Genomic DNA, 8,508 nt, shown 5'->3' on the forward strand with positions numbered 1-8,508 from the left:
TCTTTATATATTTTCTTTTAATTTCTGTTTTATAAAATATAAATACAACTCCTATTTTAATGTTATAATTTATTCTACTGCCCCAAAAGTTTGACACCTAATTAAAATAGTTTGTATTATTATTATTTTTAAAAGGCATTTAGTTAATTGTTATAGCTGCTATTTTAATTAGTTTAGAGCCTTTAAAAGTTTTATAAAATTTGTGGTTTCTCCACTAGTATTACCCATGATTTATTTGACACATTTTGGACATTTTAGTTTTAATGTTTGAAAACTTTTGTTGTTCGCCTAAATCTCAAATTTGAATTTGAATCGTTTTCGAACTAACGCGAGATTAGCGACAGTAACGGAGGTGATGTGGTGTCATTAGCAGAGGTTACTGTAGCTTGATTATCCGGGCGTCACAACTGCGCCGTCCACTGCACACCCAGCTGAACACGCCTCCTCGCCTCCATCAAACCCCTCCGTTAAACCCGCATGTAAACCGAGAAACCTACTCTGGCCCGCGGGAGGAAATTTGCAGGTTGTCGTTGGAGAATAATAGAGTCACGTACAATCCATTTGAGTTAATTGCATGTATGATTCTCCCTCTATAAAAAGTTAATTGCATCCTTAATCTTGTATTCTAAGTACTCTATGGGTTCCACTGTCACTACTATGTACATGGCTTGTAGGCTGGCTACAGATTCGTACAGAAAGTTAAAAAGAAACAAATCCATGACTTGCAGGATTGGAGTTAGCACCGATGGCGGTTCGTAGTCGTTCCATGCTCGGGCATTGAAGTATTTTAGATTAGAACATACTACTCCTCCGGTGCTAGTAGTAGAGTAGAGTCCTACTCCACTACTACTCTACTCAAGCAAGTTAGGGCATAGTAGCAGGTATTGTAGGGAGTACCAGTACTGTGATCACTGAAGCAAGTTGTCTGACCTCGATATGACCCTACACTGCTGGTATGTGTCTCGTAAGTCAAGCGCCGTGCTGTAGTCATCATCACCTGTCCACTTCTCGCAACACATATTTGCTTCTCCATCTTTGTCCGCGCTTCCATCCCCGCTAAGGCGCCTCCCCCCCTCGTCCAATCTTCCATCCCCGCTAAGGCGCCTCCCCCCTCATCCAAAACCCAAGCACTAACAATGGCAGAACCGAGTAGCGTCCACCGAAAGAGTGGCTGGAATTCGCTCCCCATAGAGGTAATCAAGCTCACTGTTTCGCGTGTGGACAATCTCCGTACCATGCCGCTCGCCGCGTCCTCGTCGGGGCTGTACCGTTTACTCAAAGCCCTCAGGCCGGAGCTTTTTAAGCCATCTCCTTGCTTGCTGATGCCGCCTGATCTTCAGAAACGGCGTGTCACGCAGCATAACGATCGTAGGGTGGCGAGCATCAACCCCCTTCACTACGATCCGATCCCCATCACCCTCAACTACATTAACGGTACGTACTGGGTTGGCATGAACACGTCTTGGATGGTGCTCGTCGACGGTCGCGACAGCTGGATGCTCGTGGAGGTCTACACCCGGTGATTGATCCCCCTTCCTTCGATTTACACTGCACTGCTTGGACACCGCGGCTCAGAATACTCGGAATCTTACAGTAGCCAAGTTGATACCAAGTTAGATTTGCTCAAGGTTGTAATCTGCCAAGTGCCCACAAGATCTGCGAATTATAAAGACTTCAGGCGAATTGCGTTCTTCAACCGCAGTCTTGCCTATCTGACAGGTCACTGCGGTAACTAGATAAATCTGCCCGTCCATCGCAGGATCATACATCCATCATGGTTCTCTGATGCCATTGAACACAAGGGCTTCATTTACGCTGTCGACTCCTTCTATGGTTGGACGTATTGTTGGCCTAGTCCAGTCATCGCTACAAACGGCTGTTACAGCAGTATGTTACTTCCCTATGATATCATGATGGCTTGCTTATATTACTGTCAACATTTACTGAAAAATATTCATGCTCATAACATGTTGTTCTTAAGATTGACTACATCAAGAGCCCTTTTTTTTTACTCCAACTTTTTTTTGAGGGTTATTTGACTCCAACTTGATATGATGTTGTAGGCCGCCTGGTGTCCCTACCCTTCCTAATCCCAGAACCTTTCAAAGAAAAGCGGCATGGCAGTTGCAGGTGGTTCCTGGCTTGATCAGACGACGGTGAATGATTGATGATCGTTCACACGTACCGGACGTGCTGTTTCGCGGAATACAATCATAGTCACTGCAAGGTCTTTGAGCAGGATCCCAGTTTCTCTGGGCCTTCAGGAATTTTTGACTGGAGGTTGGTAAGTAGCCTTGGTACACGCTCTCTAATTGTCGGACTGAATTATCCGATTAACCAGGAGATAACCGACGGCAAGGATCATGATGGCAGCATGGTTTTGTTCATCAGGCAAAACTGTGTGTACACAGCGTACCATGCGTCTCTGCATGCACCATACCCTGATATGTGCCGCCATGCTCTGCAGCCCAAAGTAGGAGAGAGGGTCGCAAGTATCAGACTTCGACCTACTGGCTGGAGTTTCCCCCATCAGGCACCCATCTGGTTCGAGCCGTCAGCCAATCTCCATAGCTTAAAAAATAGTAACGTCCAACTGAGCCAGTTAGTTAGATGCGTACACTTGGTGTAGTAGGATCTTTATTTAGTTTGATGCATACACTTGTTCTTTGTTGGTAGCCCTTTTGTAATGATGGCTGATGTTTGGTTTGGAAGAGAGAGCTGCGTCTTCACTCTTCTGGCCTGCTTATTGCTTCTGTTGCACCCCCAGCCCTGGTTGCTGCTGCTGTTGTTTTCAATGTACAACCAGTAGTATATTTCGTCTGTTGGTTGAATAAATGCGTTGTTAGAATGACAAACACAATGTTTTGGAAGTCGTTGCATGGTTCGATCCTTTAGTGCCCCGTATCGTACGTAGTGCATACTATTTTCCGTACGGAACACATTTTCCACTTGTTGATAACATGCAGCCCACTGATGAAGGCCCAATAGAGAAGCCCATAATTAACTGGAAGGGAAGCTCTCACATGAATCCGGCCCAGGTACATGCTCATGGTCCCCTAAACATAAATAAGTGAATAAATAAATAAAGCTAAATGCTCATGCACCAGTTCTTTAAATTCACGATTTAGCAGGAGGATATTATTTCTTATGATAGAGTCGTTACATTCAGTCGATATTATTCTTCAGCAACGATAGCGACCAGTCTTCTTTCTCCCAGCATTTTCTTCCTGCAACCAGAGGACCCATGCAAATCGTAGTCAACGTCATAAATAGATCCGGTCCATTTTTATTTTTCAATAAGAAAGTCCAACCCAGCCCAACACATTGGCGACATCACTTTATCCTCCGCCTTGGTGCGCTCGCCGCGGCGCCGCCGTCCAGCCCTGTAAACATAGTTTTTTTTCGAAACGGTCCCTGTCAACATATTGAATCTGGAGAGGACTATAGTTGTGAGTATGATAGTACGGACCCACCAGGTCCACTCCCGAACAAAAGAAAGTGCCTCTTTTACTACTCAGATGAACCCCTCGTTTTTTTACTCTAATCCACCCTGCTGATATCTGGACCCCACATCATTTTCAACGTATAGTCAATTAACGACAGAATTGCACAACTTTTTTTAGTAGTAATTCAGAGGAGCAGGCTATAAACAGGGTTGTGCGGTCTCTGTGGCCCGTCTAAAAACATGACCAGCCCAGCAGTTTTTTCTTTGGGAAAATAGGTAGCCCAGAATTTCTTTTTGAAGAATACCCAAGCTAGGCCTATTTGTATTCGCCGACTTACTGGGCTGCAAATCTTTCAAGACGAGGAGGGATGCATTTCGGCCTGGGCAAAGAGTATGGTCAGTGTCTGTTAAAAGTAATATCAAAAGGGGTTGAAAATTCCAAAAAATATATAGCAAATGGGATATTAGTTTCTTTTTCTGTTTTTGTTCTTCACTCATATCTTATACGTATTTCATTGGATTTAACATGACATAGTACTAATTTATTTTTAAATTTGTTCTAGTATGGATACTAATTTTTGGAATTTTCAAAAATTTGCGAATATTTTGTTCCCCAGCAAAAATTTGCGAATTTTCAAAATTTCCCACATATTTAGTTAATTTTTTGACCCTGATACTGACCAGAATATGGGTAGCAATTCTAAAAATGGACAACGGACTGCAATAAACTCCATATGAATTAGAAAATGAGTAAAAATTATAAAAATAAGAGGAAATGGGCTGTACACGCCACAGATTTCCAGGCTGACTTGTTTACGCAAGGCTTTGTCAGTCAACACACGATTTCTAGCAGCAGTGACTATTGGATGTCCATCCAACGGCCGACGTGCTTCTTCAATCTCTGATCTTCCTTCTCCAGCCGCCTAAACTAGCACCAGCAGGACTGCCTGCTCCCTCCTCTTGTGGCCCGCTGTGGTGCCGTGCAGGCTTCCCCGGCCCACGCTACTCCCTCGGCTGGCCTAGCCGCACGCAATCAACTGCCTCCTTATTACGCGAAAAAATGATTCCTCCCACTAACATCTGGGGCACACCGGTTGGGAGGCTGACCTGTGGGCCTACTAAGTTGACCCGTACACAGGCATTGTCAACTTAGTCAACAAATGATTCTAGCAGCAGTAACCGTTGGATTTGAATCGAACGGTCCTGCTGCTTCTTCAATCGCTGCTCTTCTTGCACCAGCCGCCCAAACCAGCGCCGGCGAGAACGCCTGCTCCTGCCTCCAGGGGCCGGCTGTGTTGCCGTTGAGGCCTCATCGCCCCCTACTACTCCCACCGCTAGCCAGGCCCTGCAGCGACGGCAGCCTCACACCGCAGCCGAACCAGTGAACCCTCGTACTCCTCTTCGCGTGGGCATCCATTGCCGCGTCTTCCCCGGCTCCGCGTCGTCCCCTTCCCAGGCCTCGTCGTCGTCCACCGCCTTCGTGCTCTCGGCATGGCGTGGTCAATGTGGTCAATGACCGACTTCCATCGGAAGAGTACTGTACGTGGAGAGGCTGACAACTGGGTCCATGGCCACAGCCCAGTTTTTTCGTATAAGTTTTTAACTGTGGCCACTATATGGGCTGTAATGCTAACAAAAAGAATATGGGCTCCAAAAAAAACCTTAAGAAATTAGCAAATGGGTTGTAAATTATTACAAATAATGGCAGATGGGCTGTATGCTGTTTTCCACAGATTTGAGGCTTTCCTAAAAAAAGGTTGACACACAAGAAGTGACTATTGGATGTCCATCCAACGGCCGTCGTGCTTCTTCAATCTCTGCTCTTCCCGCTCCAGCCACTCAAACAAGCGCCGGCGGGACTGCCTGCTCCCTCCTCCCCGTGGCCGGCTGTGCTGCCACGCAGGCCTCACCGCCCCACCGTATTGCCATCGCTGGCCTAGCCATCCCTCTACTCACCCACACCTTCTATTATTCTCCAACGACGGCAGACGAACCAGTAAACCCTCGTACAGTCGTACTCCCCTCCCCGTGGGAAACACCTGCCGAGTCTTCCCTGCCTCCATGTCGTTCCCTTCCTAGGCCTCACCGTCGTCCACCGCCCTGGTGCTCTCGACGTGGCCTGGTCAATGTGGTCAATGGCCGACATGCATCTGAAGTGGACTATACGTGGAGAGGCCGACGCCTGGGTCCATGGCCGCACGCAAGGAAATGCCTCCTTATTACGTGCAAAATAATGATTCCTCGACCTGACATCAGGGACCCACCAAAAGGGCCTCTGTATTTCGCGAAAAAAACGTTACCGCCACTGACATCTCGGACCCACCAACTATATCTTCGCACACAAGGAAGTGCCTCTTTATTACGCACAAAAAAATGAATAATCCCCCTGTTAGCTGGGACCCAATATAGTGGCAGGCTGACTTGTGGGCCTACTAAGTTTACGGGGACGGAGGGCTTTGTCAACTTAGTCAATATGCACGATTCTAGCTCCAGTGACCGTACGATGTCCATCCAACGGCCGTAGTGCTTCTTCAATCTCTGGTCTTCTTGCTCCAGCCGCCAAAACCAGCGCCGGTCGTGCCTCGTGCTCCTGCCTCCCGTGGCCGGCTGCGATGCGGCGGAGGCCTCAGCGCCCCTACTACTCCCACCGCTGGCCAGGCCATCCCTCTACTCACCCACACCCCCTGTTATTCTGCGGCGACGACAACCTCACACTGCAGCGAACCAGTGAACCCTCGTACTCCTCTACATGTGGGCATCCACTGCTGCGTCTTCCCCGGCTCCGCGTCATCCCCTTCCTAGGCCTCGTCGTCGTCCACCACCCAGGTGCTCTCGGCGCGGTGTGGTCAATGTGGTCAAGGAGCATCTTCCATCGGACGTGGACTGTACGTGGAGAGGCTGACAGCTGGGTCCACGGCCGCAACAAGGAAGTGCCTCCTTATTACGCGCAAAATAATTATTCCTCCACCTGACAGCGGGGACTCACCGGACGGGCCACCGTATTTCGCGAAAAAAATGTTTCCCCCGACTGCAGGGACCCACCAGCTACATCTTCGCACGCAAGGAAGTGCGTCCGGAAAAAAAAACGATTGGCCCCCCTGACTGCTGGGACCCACCAGCTACATCTTCGTAGGCAAGGAAGTGCCTGACAGTCGGGACCCACTTGGTTTAAGCGTACGTAGCGTTGTCATTCTGGTCGCCAATGTGTACGTACATACTGGTCGATGTAGAGGCGCGCACGTGTCGTAGTAGAGGCGCGCACGTAGCATGTACACGTACGTACAGTGGCCAGGGTGCAAGAAAGAAAATACAACCACGTACGTACATACGGGCAGGGTCTCGAATGCCTACTCGCGCATTCGTATGGCCAGGGCTCGTGTACATGGCTGGGTCAGAACAGAGAAACAACATCGTCGCCGTGTTCATGGGGAGCCAACCGGCTGGGTCGGAATGGAATGCGTCGTCGTGCTCATCGGGAGGGCTTGGACGGAACAGCCGATAGAAACGAGGCCTGGCGTACCACAGAACGGAGGAAACGGCCTTGTGTTTGACCGACTATGTTCGAAACGGGATCCTGTTCATCAGGAGGGGTCTGGCGTACCGCAAAATGGAGGAAACGGACCTCCTACGGTCGAAACGGGGGTCCTGTTGATTGGGAGCGGTGTGGCGTACCGCAAAATGGAGGAAACGGACTTGTGTTGGAGCGCTACGGTCGAAATGGGGGTCATGTTCATCAGAAGGGGTGTGGCGTACCGCAAAACGGGACTCGACGGGATACTGTTCATCTCCACCGTCGACCCCCTCCAGCCTCCACGGGCTACTATTCATCCACCGTCGACCTCCTCCAGCCTCCACCTGCGACTGTTCATCCACGGGCTCATGTTCGTCCAACCTCCACCGCGCGCTACTCCGCCGGCTACTGTTCAACCAGCCCTCTCCACGGGCTCCTGTTCAACCACCTCTCCACAGGCTCCTGTTCATGCAGCCCTCCACCGTCTATTGTTCATCCTGCCCTCCATGGGGTGGTCCTGTTCATCCTGCCCTCCATGGGGTCCTATTCATCCAGCCCCAACCGGCTCGAACGATCGGGGTCCTGTTCATCCTGAGGCAACACCACGGGGTCCTGTTCATCCACCCCCACCGGGAACTTTTAATCCAACCCTCCCAGCAACGCTCACTGTTCATCTGGAGGCAGAATCGGTTGGCTTCAGTTAGCAGTAGTAGCGAAGGAATCGCTCGATCGGGTTCAGTTAACAGCCATCGATCAGTCGCTCGGGTTCAGTCACGCGTAGGCTGCAGTGCAATCACTTGGGTTCAGTTAGAGCCCAACGCCTCGCTCGAGTTCAGTTAGAGCCCAACGCCTTGCTCGGGTCAGTTAGAGCCCAACGCCTCGCTCGAGTTCAGTTAGAGCCCAACGCCTCACTCGGGTTTAGTTAGAGCCCAACGCCTCGCACACACGCACGTACATACGAGAGAAACGTGCATAGCTCGGCCCCCGACCACCCACCGTAACAGGGGACTCCCCGATATTTTCCGCGCCCTCGATTCTACCATGATTTTTTTCGTCATGGACAGCCCAAAGAATGTCATGCAGCTGCGTCTTCGGCCCGCCCAGGACGAAAATCCCATTTTCTATCATGATTTTTTGTCATAGAAGTAGGACCCCACCACATCTATGATGATACCATGTTTTGTCACAATTATCATCATAGAAGTGTCATGAGTATGACGGAAAAGATTTTCGTTCGGCCCAAAATGTCACGGATGTGTCTTTTTTTTTTGTAGTGTGTTGATCTTATGGAGAGTATGATGAACAAAATTTGTTGAGAGTTGACAAACATAGTTTCGGTCATTGTTGCAATTAATAGGAAGTAATAAAGAAAGAGAGGTTTCACATATAAATATACTATCTTGGACATCTTTTATGATTGTGAGCACTCATTAAAAGATGACATGCTAAAAAGTTGAGGTTGGACAAGGAAGACAACATAATGGGTTATGTCTTCTTACATCCTAACAGAATTTATATTGTCATGGATCCTCCAACATGTTGAGCTTGCTTT

This window comes from Triticum dicoccoides, chromosome 5B (assembly GCF_002162155.2).
Source record: "Triticum dicoccoides isolate Atlit2015 ecotype Zavitan chromosome 5B, WEW_v2.0, whole genome shotgun sequence".
NCBI classification, from domain to species: Eukaryota; Viridiplantae; Streptophyta; class Magnoliopsida; order Poales; family Poaceae; genus Triticum; species Triticum dicoccoides.